At 46.1% G+C, this 18,687-nt stretch overlaps 1 protein-coding gene across 2 annotated transcripts in view; it reads left to right on the plus strand.

The window, feature by feature from the left end:
* Positions 1 to 18,687, plus strand: part of negr1 (neuronal growth regulator 1) — a 457,516-nt gene that overhangs the window by 67,554 nt on the left and 371,275 nt on the right. The gene's annotated exons all lie outside the window — the stretch shown is intronic.

Consider the following 18,687-nt stretch of genomic DNA (forward strand, 5'->3'; position numbering starts at 1 on the left):
GTACTTTAAGTGACACAAAGAGGAACTGTGGCAATCTTCATCGCTCTCACTGCTATTGCTTGTTCATTGTTTTCACTGCTGGTACGGGCCAGCTCCTAGATTATTGTATTTTCAAAAAATACACATCTCCCCCAAACAGTATGAACTAATGACATTCTACTGCACCACGCGTGTTTGATCCAGTGCATAATGAAACCTATTTTTTAAAACAAAATTTATCTGTAGAATTGAAGTAAACAGTTTTTCATTTAAAAATAACAAGGGCCCGATTTTACCAGGGGTGCGGGTTCTGGCCGGGTGTGCCAGCGGGCGCGTTCAAAACGCGCCCGGTGAAATTAGTGGGTTGCCCGCGCGATCGTAGCAGGCAACACACTAATTGGATCCACTTACCTGCTCCTCCGGGTTCCCCGCTGCTGATCTGCGCGTCAGGCGGGCTGCGCATGCCCAGTAAGATCTGTCAGCTGGAGGCACTCTATTTAAAGGGGCAGTCCTCCATTGACAGATGCTGCCACAAACAGCAAAAATTACAGCATGGAGCAGCCCAGGGGGAAGGCTGCTCCCAGTTTAATGATGCCTCACCCCAGGTATCATTAGATGGGGTGAGGAGGAGGAGGGGGAGGACAGAGATCTTCCCCCCGGCGGGTGGGTGGAAGCGGCCTGCCTCTGCCACCAAAAAGGCCTGGCTCGAGGTGGCAGAGGAGGTCACCAGCGCCACCAACATATCGCCCACCTGCATACAGTGCAGGGGGGGCGCTCCAATGACCTCAGTAGGTCAGCCACAGTGAGAACACGTAGTCTTTCCCCTACACTCCGTCTGCCACAACACTGCCCCCACCCCACATCTCCTTCGGCACTGCCAACACTACTCTGTCACATGACCCCTCATACCCACTCAAACCTCATCCTCATCTTACCTGCACCTACTCACCTCGCGAGTACTCACCCCGCCACTACCACGCAACCCAATCCTCATACAATCTCATGGCTCTATCCCATACTCACCCTCTCGTGCATCTCTCTCACGGCCAGCCTCACTCAACCTGCCACCACCTGTGCTGCAGCCACAGGGCATGCATCACATATGTGCAGTAGGCAGCGTACGGCAAACGTGTCGTGAGCATGAAGGGGATGCACAAGGGTGTTTGAGGGTTTGTCATGGTTCTTACTTCTATTGAATTAAAGAAGAACTCACATCACACATTATATTGGCACCACTACTGCCATGTCTTCGCGAATCCTGTCCGGTTTGTGCAATAATGCCCGCTCCTGGGTATCCCTATGAGGACCCACCACTGATGCCACCCAGTGTGTCACTGCAGAGTGGGTGTAGGTGTATTTGCAGGGCTCTTCTGCGCAGACGACTGAGAGACATTGGGGATGTCCCCGGTTGCAGCCTGGAAGGCTGTGGAGCAGAAGTTCGGGAGGGCAGTGGTGACTTTGACAGCGACAGATAGGAAGATGGTGCACGGGCCAGCCAGGAGCAGCTCGGCATTAAAGAGGCTGCAGATGTCCACGGCTACATGTCGAGTGACTCTGAGCCTCCGTGTGCACTGCTGCTCAGAGAGGTCCAGGAGGCTGAGCCTCAGTCTGTGGAACGTGTGGCGAGGGTAGTGCCCTCTGCGACGCATCTCTCTCTGCGGTAGCCCTCCCTCCTGCTGTACAGGTGGATGTGTCACAGCAGTCTGTTGTGGAGCTCCACGTGTCAGAGGTGGACGGCGTGGATGGCGAGGCTGGTGAGGCTGGTGATGCTGTTCGCCCTCCGAGGAGGTCATGCCTGCAGCTACGGCGGCCCCCATCCACAAGATGTACATCTGAGGGGGTCCGCAAGGTAGGTACATGTCTCTGGACCCCGGGGTAAGTGTGCAAGTTGGTGACTTTGATTGTCAGGAGGAGGGTGGTGGAGGCTAAACTTTGTCCCAAGTGACAGAGCGGCCTCCTGCAATGACTGAGGGTCTCCCCCCCGCCGCCCCCCCCCAACCTGTCAAATGGACCTTTGCAGCTGCCACAGGCTGACGGCTGCAACACGTCCATTTCAACTGGGACTGTTTCCCCCAGTGTGTGAAACAGTCCCATGTTTATCCAAAATCACACACAGTCCCTTAATCAGGTCAGTTAATGACCTGAACAAGCAAAGTAAATACACTCAAGTGGCATCCCGCTGGCTTTAATTGCCTGCGGGATTCCCACCAGCGGGGGCTGCGCACGCACCCCCGCACGTCAGCGCGGAACCCGGAAGTGGGCGGGATCGAGGCGAGATCCGGTCCCGCACCTGGATTTCGGGATTTTTGGGGCCCCCCTCGCCGAGAATGCACCCGGTAGCAGGTGCTAAAATCAGGCCCCAAGTCTCCACTTACATCTCTTTCCAACATTCTTTTTCCCTTGATTTTCTCCCTTTCTCCCCTCCTTTCGTGAAGACACTGACTGTTGCTGGAGTACAGTTCCGTGGGTTCTGGAAACCCTACAGTACCTCAGACAAAGGACCATTCTTCATGGCACCTAGATATTAAGCATTACCAGGCTATTACCAGCAGAATTGTGTCCTATTCACACCTGATACCCATACATGCAATTTCTAGCAGGGGTCATTGGAGCTAGAGGCAGGAACCTAGCTGATTTTGCATTAACCATGTTGTTCTCATGAGTTGGCCCCATTTGATTCCTTTCTTTCCCTTTCATATAGTTATTTCACATTTAGCTTAATTCATCTGTGGAATAGCCCAACACAGTAAACATATAGGCCACAAAAGTTTGATGAGGGGGCAGGCGGAGTAGGGTGGATTGGTCGCCTAGCGGCCGGGATTTGGGATGGATCCCAAATCTGCAAGTTTCACTCCGATGTCTTTCGGATTAAAATGCGCCCTCAGTCTACTGTGCATATCCAAACAAATGATGGGTTTAGGATGGGACAATGTAACCCATCCTAATTCCCATCAATTTCACTGTTTACATTATCGCACAAAGTCAATATCTACTCCTTCTATGGTGGTCTGATGCAGTGAGGTCCTGAGTTAGGGCAGTATTGGATAACCATTTTCATCAAATAGCCATCCAGTGACTTGTCCTTGATCGTGAAAAAGAACGGAGACACCAAAGTGCCTCAGGATAAAGGAGTTGCAGCAGGTCCCTGCAAACTTGCATTAATGTGAAAAAGACAAGGCTGAAGCGTTTGCAACCATCTTCAGCCAGAAGTGCCAAGTGGATGATCCATCTCGGCCTCCTCCCAATATCCCCACCATCACAGCCTTCAGCCAATTCGATTCACTCCACGTGATATCAAGAAATGGCTGAGTGCACTGGACACAGAAAAGGCTATGGGCCCCGACAGCATCCCAGCTGTAGTGCTGAAGACTTGTGCTCCAGAACTAGCTGCGCCTCTAGCCAAGCTGTTCCAGTACAGCTACAACACTGGCATCTACCCGACAATGTGGAAAATTGCCCAGGTATAGCCTGTCCACAAAAAGCAGAACATATCCAAACCGGCCAATTACTGCCCCATCAGTCTACTCCCAATCATCAGCATTATGATGGAAGGTGTCATCGACAGTGCTATCAAGCGGCACTTACTCACCAATAACCTGCTCACCGATGCTCAGTTTGGGTTCCACCAGGACCACTCGGCTCCAGACCTCATTACAGCCTTGGTCCAAACATGGACAAAAGAGCTGAATTCCAAAGGTGAGGTGAGAGTGACTACCCTTGACATCAAGGCAGCATTTGATCGAGTGTGGCACCAAGGAACCCTAGTAAAATTGAAGTCAATGGGAATCAGGGGGAAATCTCTCCAGTGGCTTGAGTCATACCTAGTACAAAGGAAGATGGTAGTGGTTGTTGGAGGCCAATCATCTCAGCCCCAGGGCATTGCTGCAGGAGTTCCTCAGGGCAGTGTCCTAGGCCCAACCATCTTCAGCTGCTTCATCAATGACCTTCCCTCCATCATAAGGTCAGAAATGGGGATGTTCACTGATGATTGCACAGTGTTCAGTTCCATTCGCAACCCTTCAAATAATGAAGCAGTCCGAGCCTGCATGCAGCAAGACCTGGACAACATCCAGGCTTGGGCTCATAAGTGACAAGTAACATTCGCGCCAGACAAGTGCCAGGCAATGACCATCTCCAACAAGAGAGAGTCTAACCACCTCCCCTTGACATTCAATGGCATTACCATCGCCGAATCCCCACCATCAACATCCTGGGGGTCACCATTGACCAGAAACTTAACTGGACCAGCCATATAAATACTGTGGCTACAGGGGGAAGGTCAGAGGCTGGGTATTCTGCGGTGAGTGACTGACCTCCTGACTCCCCAAAGCCTTTCCACTATCTACAAGGCACAAGTCAGGAGTGTGATGGAGTACTCTCCACTTGCTTTGATGAGTGCAGCTCCAACAACACTCAAGAAGCTCGACACCATCCAGGACAAAGCAGCCCGCTTGATTGGCACCCCATCCACCAGCCTAAACATTCACTCCCTTCACCACCGGCGCACAGTGGCTGCAGTGTGTACAATCCACAGGATGCACTGCAGCAACTCGCCAAGGCTTCTTTGAAAGCACCTCCCAAACCCGCGACCTCTACCACCTAGAAGGACAAGAGCAGCAGGCACATGGGAACAACACCACCTACACGTTCCCCTCCAAGTCACACACCATCCTGACTTGGAAATACATCGCCGTTCCTTCATCGTCGCCGGGTCAAAATCCTGGAACTCCCTTCCTAACAGCACTGTGGGAGAACTGTCACCACACGGACTGCAGCGGTTCAAGAAGGCGGCTCACCACCACCTTCTCAAGGGCAATTAGGGATGGGCAATAAATGCCGGCCTCGCCAGCGACGCCCACATGCCATGAACGAATTTTTTAAAAAGCTGTGCCTGCAGTCTCATTCCCACAAATTGTTCAAATGCTTTCTATATTTTTTTTCATCCAGAATTTTTTTTCCCAGCAACTGAAATTTCTAATGATCATAATAAAGGTTGAAACAAAATAAAAAAATTCAAAATAACCTCATATTTCACGATAATATTATTAAATGTATCCACTGAATTGTCTTTAATGCCATCATCATTTGAAGGCTTCAGTATGTTCCAAATGCCTAGGTTTGGATGTGATAGTTTTGCCCAGATCTGTTAGCCTGTGAGCTGAATTTGGATTGTTCAGTCTAAGCATGTTTGGTGTACTAATTTTGCAAGATGTATCAGCAGTATTCAGTCAGTTATACTGACAGAATATTTTTCTTTAACTTCCAGCACTTTCTACTTCGCAGTTTTTTCAAATATTAAATGATTTTTTTCAAAGGCTGTATGTGAGAAACAATGAGAAAAAAATGACTTCTAATTGCACAGTTATAGCTTTTTTGTATAATCTTAAGAAAGTGCATTAAACTGAGGGATATATATACAACTAATTATTCATCTATGTATTGCTGACAGTTGGAAAATGCATTTACTAATTCCTTACACTTGTGAAACAGAAATCCTAATTGCTAACATCTGTGTGACAGACAGCTAGATCGAGAGAAAGGCAGACTGACATGACGTTCCTCATTCTAATTTGACTTTTTTTTTAGGTAATGAAGTATAATTTTGAAAGTATCTTTGAAGAAAACAGATGGGAGGGGAGGAGGGTGAGACGGAAGGTACGAAGGAAACAGGTTGAAGATGAGGGCGTCACTGGCCTCTCAACACCAGCCCTTCAAGAAAGCAAATGGGAGTAACATGGAGTGGATGGAAGGTTCGGGTGAGGTGAATGATAGCAGAGCAACGGGGGGAGGATATACGGGTTGAGCAGGTAGTTCAAAGGGAAAGATTTAGGGGCCGTGATCGGAGAGAGAAGGGTCGTAGGAAGGAGAGTGGATAGTGGGTAGATGAAGGGCAAAGAGATACGATGGGATGTTTCCTTGGTCTGGACCCCCTGGTAGGGCATTTCTGGAGGCTTCTCTCCTCAAGACTGCCCGGAATCTCCCAGCATAGGCCAGGATCCAGACTGAATGGTAACCATCAGATCCTTGAAATGCTGTGAGATGGTCCTATGTAGGGCAGCCTCAAAATTTCAGAAGCCTGATCAGAAAGCCCTTTCCAAATTCTCGCTCAGTGGCAGGAGTCTGAACTTCCCTGGGGAGGAAGTTCATCCTGTTCTCTGGTCTTTGCAACTGTGGTGTCTGCTGCAACAATGGAAATGGTTTCCACCTGAATTTCCTCACTAAGTAAAATCACGTGCCATTGCTGTATGATAAGTATGCTGAAAACACCACGGAAATTCACCACAGAGATAACAGCAACATGAAGATGACACAAACAGTTAAGAGAACATATTGTCAATTTCCTGAATACAATGCCATGGGAAATGTAACAGGATAATTGATTATTCTTATTAATACTATCTCAAAAGAATAGCAAAAAAATTTTAAATAAATTAAAAATGATATAAAGACTATGGGATCAATTTTGCAATGGTGGCGGATTGGCAGCAGAGGGGTGAAGGTGCACGTGGCAAACCCAAATGAACAAAACTTACCGTTTCCGAGGTGATCCCATGTTGATTGCTGATGTTTAATGTCCTCTCCGGGTTTCATGCCCGGCAGCCAGCCTGGTTGAAAGATTGGCTGCTGTCAGGAGCTGCAACGCGAGGTGGGGGCGGGGTGGGGGTGGGGGGGAAAAGAAAGAGAGAGAGCGAGATGTCATCAGGCACTGGAATGGAAGATCGGGGGCAGGGGAGGGGGGAGAGTGGAAGATCAGGGGGAGGAGAGGGGAAGATCGGTGTCAAGAGGGGGACATCCGGAGGGAGAGGGGAAGATCGGGGGTGAAGAGGGGGAGATCAGAGAGGGAGACATCGGACATTGGAGCAGGGTGCAAAGGTAGGTTCATTTTGTGGTTTAACTTCCTTCTATGGTTTTTTATTTAATTTATTTAGTTTCTTCTTCCCTGATCCGGCCCTTCATGCCCAGGCATGAATCGGAAGCGGTGGGCAAGCCGCCCAAGTAAGTTTAAAAAGTTTAATTGCCGACGGGACTTCCGGTTTCGGGTCGCCCACGCGCACACAGATGGGTCCCTGAGAAACTCGGAAGTTGGCGGGTTGGAGCCGGCTTCCGAACCTGAACGGGATTTCTGCGATTTTCGGAGCCTCCCGCCCCCAACGCACCCGCAATTTCCCCCTAAGATTGCGCCCTATGTATACTTTTCGCAACACCCCCCCTCCCCCACAGCCCCACCCCTGCTTCCTCTGAAGGACAGGTGGAGAAAGCAGAGTCCCTTTCATCCACCTGCTTGACGTTACTGTCAACCATTTTCCCAAATCCCATCCCTCTTCTCCGTTTCACTCCTATAGTTTTCTCTCAAAGAGGTTTTGTTTGTTATCAAGATTCAATTTACTTGCATGTCTGTCTGTCTGTCTCTTTCTCTTTGTTTCAATGGTGTCAGCAATTAGAATGTTTACATTATCTGTCAACAAAGGTGAGATAATTAGAGGCTTTATGTTTCCCTCAAAATTCAACTTTTTTGAAAAATGAACTACAATTAGGATGAGGAAAGACACTCCATCTCTCTCTCTCTAAACATAATAGGCTACCTGGAGTTTATGGTACACATAACAAAAGCTATAACAGATGTGTAATCAGGACACACTTTCATTTTCTCTCTCTCTCTCTTTCATTCTTACACACACAACCATCTTTTAGAGAAAAAACTCAATATTAATTTGAAAAGAAACAGTAAACTTTACCTGAATATAAGCTTTTGAAGTTTGTCCCTCAGTTTTTCTTCAAATAATTTTGAAAATAAAACTGCGCAGAAATCGCTATAAGCTAAAGAAAAATATTCTAGCAATTTAGCTGATGGAGCAGTTATGATGCATCTCAGGAAATTGGTTACACTGCACATGCTCAGACTGCACAATGGGAATTCAGCTAACCGAGTGACAGCAGTGGGCAAAATATCAAGTCCAAGCACAGGCTTGTGGTAGAGATTTTAAGGAGTGCAGATGTAAGATTTATGATAAGAGAGACACATAGGTTATACTGTAGGGTTGTTAACTATGAAGCAAATTGTCTGACAAATAAATTTGAAACTCTCCATATAAAAATAGATCCAGAATGCATTGCCTGAAAGGGTGGTGGAAGTGGATTGAATAGTAACTTTCAAATGGGAATTGGATCTGTGCTTGAAAAGGAGAAATTTGCAGAGCTGTGGGGAAAGAGCAGGGAGTGGGACTAATTGGACAGCTCTTTCAAAGAGCCGGCACAGGCACGATGGGCTGTATGGCCTCCTTCTGTGCTGTATGATTCCATGATATGATCTCTAAACAATTTTTCACTTGATTAGCAATATAAAAATTCACAATTGGAAACTAGTTAGCAGCCTGGTTTTGCAAGCAGTCATAAAAATACTTTATTAACCAGTTTCTGCAACGTGCCTGTGCAGATCATATAACACCACAATTCATCCTAACTAGGAATTGAACCGTCCTCACAGAAATGAGCTGGAAGGATCTGCCACAGTGGAAAATAGACTGTGCAAAGCTGTAAGTGCAAACAAGTTCAGCTAACCTTGTAGGATAAATTGGATAAAAGAATGAATGAATCCAAGTGTCCATCAGACAACAGATGACTATAGTGCAGGAGTACTTAAAGTGACACAAAGAGGAACTGTGGCAATCTTCATCGCTCTCACTGCTATTGCTTGTTCATTGCTTTCACTGCTGGTACTGGCCAGCTCCTAATTTATTGTTTTGAAAAAATACACAACTCCCCCAAACAGTATGAACTAATGACATTCTACTGCACCACGCGTGTTTGATCCAGTGCATAATGAAACCTATTTTTTTAAAACAAAGTTTATCTGTAGAATTGAAGTAAACAGTTTTTCATTTAAAAATAACAAGTCTCCACTTACATCTCTTTCCAATATTCTTTTTCCCTTGATTTTCTCCCTTTCTCCCCTCCTTTCGTGAAGACACTGACTGCTGCTGAGGTACAGTTCCATGGGTTCTGGAAACCCTACAGTGCCTCAGACAAAGGACCATTCTTCATGGCACCTAGATATTAAGCATTACCAGGCTATTAACAGCAGAACTGTGTCCTATTCACACCTGATACCCACACATGCAATTTCTAGCAGAGGTCATTGGAGCTAGAGGCAGGAACCTAGCTGATTTTGCATTAACCATGTTGTTCTCATGAGTTGGCCCCATTTGATTCCTTTCTTTCCCTTTCATATAGTTATTTCACATTTAGCTTAATTCATCTGTGGAATAGCCCATCACAGTAAACATATAGGCCACAAAAGTTGGATGAGGGAGCAGGCGGAGTAGGTTGGATTGATCACCTAGTGGCCAGGATTTGAGTTGGACCCCAAATCTGCAAGTGATCTGCCCATGTTTCGCTCTGATGTCTTTCGGATTAAATGAACCCACAGTCTACTGTGCGTATCCAAACAAATGATGGGTTTAGGATGGGACAATGTAACCCATCCTAATTCCCATCAATTTCATTATTGCACAAAGTCAATATCTACTCCTTCTTTGGTGGTCTGACGCAGTGAGGTCCTGAGTTAGGGCAGTATTGGATAAACATTTTCATTCAAATAGCCATCCAGTGATTTTCCCTTGATCGTGAAAAAGAACGGAGACACTACAGTGCCTCAGGATTAAGGAGTTATAGCAGCTCCTGCAAACTTGCATTAATGTGACGAAAGCTGCATCTGCAGTCTCATTCCCACAAATCGCTCAAAATGCTTTCTCAATTTTTTTTCATCCAGTGTTTTTTTCTCAGCAAGTGAAATTTCTATTGTTCATAATAAAGGTTGAAACAAAATTAAAAAATTCAAAATAACCTCATATTTCACAATAATATTATTAAATATATCCACTGAATTGTCTTTAATGCCATCATCATTTGAAGGCTTCAGTATGTTCCAAATGCCTAGGTTTGGATGTGATAGTTTTGCCCAGATCTGTTAGCCTGTGAGCTGAATTTGGATTGTTCAGTCTAAGCATGTTTGGTGTACTAATTTTGCAAGATGTATCAGCAGTATTCAGTCAGTTATACTGACAGAATATTTTTCTTTAACTTCCAGCACTTTCTACTTCGCAGTTTTTTCAAATATTAAATGATTTTTTTCAAAGGCTGTATGTGAGAAACAATGAGAAAAAAATGACTTCTAATTACACAGTTATAGCTTTTTTGTATAATCTTAAGAAAGTGCATTAAACTGAGGGATATATATACAACTAATTATTCATCTATGTATTGCTGACAGTTGGAAAAGGCAATTACTAATTCCTTACACTTGTCAATCAGAGATTCTAATTGCTAACACCTGTGTGACAGACAGACAGATAGAGAGAAAGGCAGATAGGTATGTCTTTCTTCATCCTAATTTGACTTTTTTTTAGGCAAGTAAGTTTAATTTTGAAAGTATCCATGAAAACAAACAGATGAGAGGGGAGGAGGGTGAGACGGAAGGTAGGGAGGAAACAGGTTGAAGATGAGGGCATCACTGGCCTCTCAACACCAGCCCTTCAAGAAAGCAAATGGGAGTAGTATGGAGTGGTTGGAGTGGGGAGAGGATATACGGGTTGAGCAGGTAGTTCAAAGGGGAAGATTTAGGGACCGTGATCGGAGAGAGAAAAGTGGTAGAAAGGGGAGTGGATAGTGGATAGATAAAGGGCAGAGAGATATGATGGGATGTTTCCCTGGTCTGACGCCTTGGTAGTGCCTATATGTGCTCTTCTGGAGGCTCCGCTCCTTACAAGGCTGCTGGAATCTCCCAGCATAGGCCAGGATCCTTGAAATGCTGTGAGACGGTCCTATGTAGGGCAGCCTCAAAAATTCCAAAAGCTTGATCAGACAGCCGTTTCTAACTGTTCGCTTATTGGCAGGAGTCTGAACTTCCCAGGGAGGAAGTTCATCCTGTTCTCGGGCCTTTGCAACTGTGGTGTCTGCTGTAACAATGGAAATGGTTTCTACCTGAATTTCCTCACTACAAAAAAATCACGTGCCATTGCTGCATGATAAGTATGCTGAAAACACCAAGGAAATTCACCCCAGAGGGAATAACAGCATCATGAAGACGACACAAACAGTTAAAAGAGATCATATTGTTAGATTTCCCGTGGCATTGTATTCAGGAAATTAAGAGTATTAATAAGAATAATCAATTATACTATCTCAAAAGAATAGCAAAAAAAATGTATTAAATTAAAAATGATATAAAGTCTATGTATACTCTTCTCAATACCCCTCCCCCGCTCCTCTGAAGGGCAGGTGGAGAAAGCAGAGGCCCTTTCCTCCACATGCTTCGTGTTACTCTCAACTATTTTCCCAAATCCCATCCCTCTTCTCCGTTTCACTCCTATAGTTTGCTCTCAAAAAGGTTTTTGTTTATTATCAAAATTCAAAGTAATTGCTTGTCTATCTGTCTCTTTCTCTTTTTTTCAGTGATGTCAGCAATTAGAATGATTACATTATCTGTTAATAAAAGGTGAGATAATTAGAGGCTTTATATTTCCCTTTAACTTCAACTGTTTTGAAAAATGAACTACAGTTAGGATGAGGAAAGACCCTACATCTCTCTCTCTAAACATAATATGCTTCCTGGAGTTTATAGAACACATAACAAAAGCTATAACAGATGTGTAATCGATACACCCTTTCATTTTCTCTCTCTCTCGCTCTCTCTTATTCTTAAACACAACCTTTCTTTTAGATAAAAAAACTCAATATTAATTTAAAAAGAAACAGTTACCTGTATATAAGCTTTTGAGGTTTGTCCTTTAGTTTTTCTTCAAATAATTTTGAAAATAAAACTGTGCAGAAATCACTATAAGCTGAAGAAAAATATTCTAGCAGTTCGCCTGACGGAGCAGTTCTGATGCATGTTGGGAAACTGGATACACTGCACAGCTATCTGAGTCATAGCACTGGGCAAAAATATCAAGTCCAAGCACAGGCTTTAGATAGAGGCTGAGGCCTTCAAGTAAAAACTTTAATGAAGCCTTTAAAAGACATAAATATCAGTTCAATTGATAAATTTAATCATGTTATTTGAAATATGTTCTTTTTATTTTTTTATTTTGTTTAAAATCTCATTTCGGACATAGAAATTTCAGTTACTGAGAAAGAATGATAGAAAAGACAATTTGTCCCTACCTAACGGTCATAGCCTGTAATTACGTAGTGACATGATTCAGTTAAATCAGAAAAATGAAAGTAGAATATGGACATAGGAATTTACAATGAGAAAAGTTTGCACAAAAATGTGACCAAAAAATGTGACAAGAGAAATTTTAATGAGTGCAAATGTAAGATTTGTAATAAGTTATACACATCGATTATACTGTAGGAGTGTTAACAATGAAGCAAATTGTCTGACAAATAATTTGAAACTCTCCATATAAAAATAGATCCAGAATGCATTGCATGAAAGGGTGGTGGAAGTGGATTGAATAGTAACTTTCAAATGGGAATTGGATCTGTGCTTGAAAAGGAGAAATTTGCAGAGCTGTGGGGAAAGAGCAGGGAGTGGGACTAATTGGATAGCTCTTTCAAAGAGCCGGCACAGGCACGATGGGCCGTATGGCCTCCTTCTGTGCTGTATGATTCCATGATATGATCTCTAAACAATTTTTCACTTGATTAGCAATATAAAAATTCACAATTGGAAACTAGTTAGCAGCCTGGCTTTGCAAGCAGTCATAAAAATACTTTATTAACCAGTTTCTGCAATGTCCCTGTGCAGATCATATAACACCACAATTCATCCTAACTCGGAATTGAACCGTCCTCACAGAAATGAGCTGGAAGGATCTGCCACAGTGGAAAATAGACTGTGCAAAGCTGTAAGTGTAAACAAGTTCAGCTAACCTTGTAGGATAAATTGGATAAAAGAATGAATGAATCCAAGTGTCTATCAGACAACAGATGACTATAGTGCAGGAGTACTTTAAGTGACACAAAGAGGAACTGTGGCAATCTTCATCGCTCTCACTGCTATTGCTTGTTCATTGTTTTCACTGCTGGTACGGGTCAGCTCCTAAATTATTGTATTTTCAAAAAATACACATCTCCCCCAAACAGTATGAACTAATGACATTCTACTGCACCATGCGTGTTTGATCCAGTGCATAATGAAACCTATTTTTTTAAAACAAAGTTTATCTGTAGAATTGAAGTAAACAGTTTTTCATTTACAAATAACAAGTCTCCACTTACATCTCTTTCCAATATTCTTTTTCCCTTGATTTTCTCCCTTTTTCCCCTCCTTTCGTGAAGAAACTGACTTCTGCTGATGTACAGTTCCGTGGGTTCTGGAAATCCTACAGTGCCTCAGACAAAGGACCATTCTTCATGGCACCTAGATATTAAGCATTACCAGGCTATTAACAGCAGAACTGTGTCCTATTCACACCTGGTCGCCGATTTTCAGATGATGGAGCAGGTGCGTTGGGAACAGGGTGTCTCCGAAAATTGCTAAAATCCAGAGCGGGTGTGGAGCCTGGCTCCAACCCGCTGACTTCCGAGTTCCCCTGTGACGCGTTCGGGTGTGCGCGCTCCTCCCGAATGCGGGACTCCCATCGGCAATTAAAGCCGGCGGGATGATCATTTGCATAGTTTGACAGATAGTTAAAGTACTTGAAATACTTGATTGAGTGGACATTTTGGCAGGGGTGCAATCTTGAAGGATCCCCAACGTGTTTCCCGTGCTGTGGGAAACACTCCCAGTTGTAACAGATGCGTTTCAGCCAGCAGCCAGTGGGAGATGCAAATGATCATTTGCAGGTGGGGAGAAAACCTCATTTACTACAGCAGGGCACTCTGTCACTTCAGACAAAGTTTTGGCTGCAAGACTTTTGTGTTTTCACTCAAAATGCTTACTTTACATCCAAAACTCTGCTGTGCAAACATATTAACCTACTTTGCGGACCCCCTCAAACTCACACCGTCAGGATTGGGGGGCGCCATGGCTGCATTCATCACTTCATCCGAGGACAAGCAACATCACCAGCCTCGCCAGCCATGGCGTCCACCTCTGCTACATGGAGCTCCACAACACAGTGCTGAGCCACAGGCACCTGCACAAGAGCACGGAGGGCAACAACAGAGAGAGTGACATCGCAGGAGGCACTACCCTCGCAACAGGGTCTACAGACTGAGGCTCAGCTTCCTGGACCCCTCTGAGGAGCAGTGCATACGGAGGTTCAGAGTCAGTCGCCATGTAGTTGCAGACAACTGCAGCCCCCTTCCTGCCGAGCTGCTCCCGGCTGGGCCGAGCAGCATCTCCTTACCTGTCGCTGTCAAAGTCACCACTGCCCTCAACTTCTTTGTCTCCGGATCATTCCAGGGTGCCAGTGGGAACATCGCCGGGGTCTCTCAGTCGTCTGCACACAAGTGTATAAGGCAGGTCACCGACTGCTTGTTTCTCAGGGCCTCGCACTATGTCAACTTCCCCATGGACGACCTCAGCCAGACAGAGAGGGCAGTGAGATTCCATGCTGTGGCTGGCTTCCCACAGGTGTAGGGTGTAATCGATTGCACCCATATAGCAATACGAGCATCTCCACACGAGCCAGGTCTGTTCATCAACAGGAAGGAAAATCACTCCATCAACACTCAGCCCGTTTGTGACCACCGCAAGAGATTCCTTCACGTGTGCGCCAGATACCCCGGCAGCTGCCACGATTCCTTCATCCTCCGGGAGTCCAACATCCCGCCCCTCTTCCAAGCACCGAACACCCGCAAGGGCTGGTTCCTCGGGGACAAGGGATACTCCCTGCACGTGGCTCATGACACTTCTGAGGAACCCCACCACCGAGCAACAGCATAGATATAACAACAGCCACATCGCTACCAGATCGACAATTGAGCATGCTATAGGGCTGCTCAAGATGCGCTTCAGGTGCCTTGATCGTTCTGGGGGAGCGCTTCAATATGCACCAGACAGAGTGCAATACATTATAGTAGTGTGTTGTGCAGTATAACGGAGAGGGGTGCCACTTGAGGAGGCCCCATCCACATCTCCCACTCACATTGAGGAGGAGGAGGAGGAGGAGGAGGAGGAGCAGGAGCAAACCATGGGCAGACCAGCCACTCACCTGGCTGCTTGTGAGGCCAGGGGATCACTGATATGTGAACTGTTCTCCTACTATCGGACAGTGTGAAGAGTCCAGTGCTCACCACCTGGATAGACCAATGGCCACACCAGCACCCCCCTGCACAAAACAGTCCTGCAATTACACATACGCCCACTGTAGAGTGACCCATTGGGTGGCATCAAGTGCGGGCATTCATGGTGAACCTTATTACAGAAGCCAGTCAAGAATGGCCAAGACGTGGCAGTAGTGGTGACAATAATAATATAATGTGCATTTAACAAAAAGCAAATACAAATAAAAAACATGACCAACTGTCAAACACCCTTGTGCATCCCCTTTGTGCTTACAAAACCTTTGCCTTTCGCTTCTGACTACTTCTACGTGGTGCATCCCCTGTGGCTGCAGCAGAGCTAGTGGCAGGTTGCCCTTTTTCATGCCCTGACCGATTAAATCTTTTGGGCCTACGCCCTCTGGGCTTTGGTGCCCATGAGGGCCCCTCCAAAGACTGCTCCACCTGCACCTGTGCAGGGTCAGACTCGGCCACCTGGAGAGGAGGCAGCATTGCGGGTACTGGTTGAGAGGGGGGCAACGGGTGAGATGTGGGGGCACTTTGAGTGGCGTCCCCACTTGCATGTCCCCTTTCACTATATCCCTCCCCTGGGCCAGGCCCACACCACTCTTACCACTCTTCTGGACGCCAGTTTGGAAGATATGTGTGAAACCTTGTAAGGCTAGTGCTAGTGTATCTGCCTGCCTGTTTAAGGCGGCAGAAAGTTGCTCACCCTGAGTTCGAACGGCCCTTGTCAGGGCCTGAGAAGCTCCATGGAGGCTAGCCTTCTCTCCATCGCAGACATTCCCGCACTTAGCCGCGACACTATCTCAGAGTTGCCCTCACGTCCCTGTGACAGTATCTCAGAGATTCCCTCCCGCACCCGTGCCAGCATTCCACTCATGCAGGAGTTGGACTCCTCCATCCTCTGCGCGATTGTGGAGTGTGCACGTGGCACCTGTTCCAGCACCTCGCAAATGTGCTGCTGCCCCTCGATCATTCTCCTTTTAAAGGATGGCCCCCAGGGTTCAGCATCTGTGTCCAGCTGAGCAGAGCCTGGAGAGGAGTGCTCCCACCGACGCAGACTCTCCACAGCTGCCCCTGCCACCAGTGTCTGCTCGTGCTCACGTGTGTGGTAACTCACCATGTGCGACCCCAACTGACTGTGGACTGGAACCCACCAAGGTGTTTGTATCTGCGCTGGTGGATGGCTCGCTCAGATGTGACGGTGCACCCTCAGAGGCTGGCAGGTCCTCTGAGGAATTGCCCTCCGCCGTCACAGCGGTCGCTGAAGTCACCGTAAGAGAACAGAAGGCAATATTAAGTATGATCACAGATGTTGAGGTGCTGAGCCTCGACGGACTGGCACTCGAGGGTGCGGCTCAGCTGCATCACCTCCTGCTCCTTATCTGTGAGGTTGACTATCTGTTGCGGCCCCCCCCCCCCCCCCCGCCCTGTTCCTCGTCCTCTCCCGTGCATTCTGGGCTCTCTTCCCCTATAAGGGGAGAAAGTACAGACGCGTGGGTGAGTGATGGTGACGTAGCCAACTGATGAATGCATTAGTTTGGGTGCGGCTGACCGTGAAAGAGATGCATCAGAGGGCGAATATGAGTCAGAGCCATGAGATTGTATGAGGATTGGGTTGAATGGTAGTGGTAGGGTGAGTAATGGGGAGGTGAGGAAGTGCAGGTAAGTTGAAGATGAGCTTTGAGTGGGTGTGAGGAGTGATGTGATAAAGTAGTGTTGGCAGTGCAGAAGGAGTTGGGGGGGTGGGGCCAGTGATGTGGAAGATGGAATGTAGGAGAATGAGTAAATGTACTCACTTTGGCTGACCTCATTAGGTCATCGACGCGCTTCGTGCACTGGACCCAGGTGCGGGAGATGTTGCTGCTGCTGGTGACCTCCTCTGCCACCTCAAGCCAGGCCTTCTTGGTGGCAGAGGCAGGCCGCTTCCTCCCAGACGCCGGGTAGAACACATCCCTCCTCCTCCTCACCCCATCCAGTAGCACCTGGAGCAAGGCATCACTGAATCTAGGAGCAGCCTTTCCCCTGGGCTGCTCCATTGTGCTGTTGGGGTTTTTGCTCCAGGAGCAGCCATTGGAGGACTGCCCCTTTAAATAGAGCTCCTCCAGCTGACAGCCTGCGATGCGGGTGTGCAGTCCACCCGTTGCGCAGCTTTCCGAAGGAAATCTGGAAGCCACGTTAAATGGCTCCAATTTACCCGCGATCGCGTGAGGAACGGTCAGATTTTATTGAGCGGGTTACCCATGCGCCCAGTCGCCCCCCCCCCCCCCCCCCCTCCCCAGCTGCCATCCTGCCTCCCCGCTAATATCAGGGCCCTGATACCCACACATGCAATTTCTGGCAGGGGTCATTGGAGCTGGAGGCAGGAACCTAGCTGATTTTGCATCAACCATGTTGTTCTCATGAGTTGGCCCCTTTTCATTCCTTTCTTTCCCTTTCAAATAGTTATTTCACATTTAGATTAATTCATCTGTGGAATACCCCAACACAGTAAACACATAGGCCACAAAAGTTTGATGAGGGGGTGGGCGGAGTAGGGTGGATTGATCACCTAGCGGCCGGGATTTGGGATGGACCCCATATCTGCAAGGGATCTGCGCATGTTGCGTTCTGAGTTGTTTCGGATTAATATGCACCCATAGTCTACTGTGCATATCGAAACAAATGATTGGTTTAGGATGGGACAATGTAACCCATCCTAATTCCCATCAATTTCACCGTTTACATTATCACACAAAGTCAATATCTACCCCTTCTTCTTTGGTATGATGTAGAGAGGTCCTGAGTTAGGGCAGTATTGGATAACCATTTTCATCAAATAGCCATCCAGTGACTTGTTGTTGATCGTGAAAAAGAACGGAGACACCACAGTGCCTCAGGATTAAGGAGTTGCAGCAGGTCCCTGCAAACTTGCATTAATGTGAAGAAAGCTGCACCTGCAGTCTCATTCCCACAAATCGCTCAAAATGCTTTCTCAATTTTTTTTCATTGTGTTTTTTTTCTCAGCAGCTGAAATTTCTAATGTTCATAATAAAGGTTGAATCAAAATAAAAAATTCAAGCCAATCTCATATTTCACAATAATATTATTAAATGTATACAATGAATTGTCTTCAATGCCTTCATCACTTGAAAGCCTCATTGTGTCTGAAAAGCCTAGGTTTGGATTTGATAGTTTTGCCCAGAGCTGTTAGACTGTGAGCTGAATTTGGTTTGTACAGTCAAAGCATGTTGAGTTACTAATTTTGCAAGATGTATCAGCAGCATTCAGTCAGTTATACTGACAGAATATTTTTCTTTAGCTTCTCGTATTTTCTACTCGGTAATGTTTTTCAAATAATTTTTAAAATAAGTGCATTTCAAAAGTTTTATTGATGTAAAATTTATATTAAATTTTTTTCAAATAATGAGAAAAAATGACTTCTAATTTCATAATTACAGCTTTTTTCTATAATCTCAGGAACGTGCATTAAACTGAGGGATATATATATACAACTAATTATTCATCGATATTTTGCTGACAGTTGGAAAA

Source organism: Heptranchias perlo, chromosome 9, assembly GCF_035084215.1.
Source record: "Heptranchias perlo isolate sHepPer1 chromosome 9, sHepPer1.hap1, whole genome shotgun sequence".
In the NCBI taxonomy this organism is placed as follows: Eukaryota; Metazoa; Chordata; class Chondrichthyes; order Hexanchiformes; family Hexanchidae; genus Heptranchias; species Heptranchias perlo.